General features: G+C 48.0%; 1 non-coding gene across 1 annotated transcript; it reads right to left on the bottom strand.

The window, feature by feature from the left end:
• Positions 1 to 347: 347 nt before the first annotated feature.
• TRNAY-GUA (transfer RNA tyrosine (anticodon GUA)) lies at positions 348 to 420 on the bottom strand. Its single transcript has one exon. It is a non-coding gene; the product is annotated as a tRNA-Tyr (tRNA).
• Between the last annotated feature and the right edge of the window lie 297 nt (positions 421 to 717).

Genomic DNA, 717 nt, shown 5'->3' with positions numbered 1-717 from the left:
TTGAAAAGAGTGAATGACCGATGGAAAATAGTTTACATTTTCTAGTGGTTTTCTTCTGACAAGAAATGGAAAATGAGTATTATTTGACAGTTATGGGGCCCCTGTTCTTAAGGGGCCCCTGGGCCAGTGCCCTACGGGCCCAATGGATAAGACGGCACTGAGTTATGACTTATTACGTTACATCTGAGACCCTACAACACCTCTCCCGGTTGGGCTCGAACCACCAACCTTTCGGTTAACAGTCGAACGCGCTAACCATTGCGCCAAGGAAGCCCAAAAATTAAATGTTCGTCAGGTATTGTGGAAAAACCTTGACTTTTTACGTCACATCTGAGACCTCACAACACCGCTCCCGGATGGGCTCGAACCACCAACCTATTGGTTTACAGCCGAACACGCTAACCATTGCGCCACGGAAGCCCTAAAATTAAATGGTCGTCAGGTATTGTGGATAAGTTATGACTTATTACGTTACATCTGAGACCCTACAACACCTCTCCCGGTTGGGCGCGAACCACCAACCTTTCGGTTAACAGCCGAACGCGCTAACCATTGCGCCAAGGAAGCCCAAAAAATAAATGGTCGTCAGGTATTGTGGAAAAACATTGGCTTTCTACGTTACATTTGAGATCCCACATCACCCCTCCCGGGTGGTCTCGAACCACCAACCTATTGGTTAACAACCGAACGCGCTAACCATTGCGCCACGGAAGCCCA

This window comes from Phalangium opilio, unplaced genomic scaffold (assembly GCF_054372755.1).
Source record: "Phalangium opilio isolate 3A_F unplaced genomic scaffold, DU_Popi_V2 ptg001170l_1, whole genome shotgun sequence".
Taxonomy (NCBI): domain Eukaryota; kingdom Metazoa; phylum Arthropoda; class Arachnida; order Opiliones; family Phalangiidae; genus Phalangium; species Phalangium opilio.
Note: the sequence above shows the minus strand (reverse complement) of the source record. Positions and strands in the feature narration are given on the sequence as shown.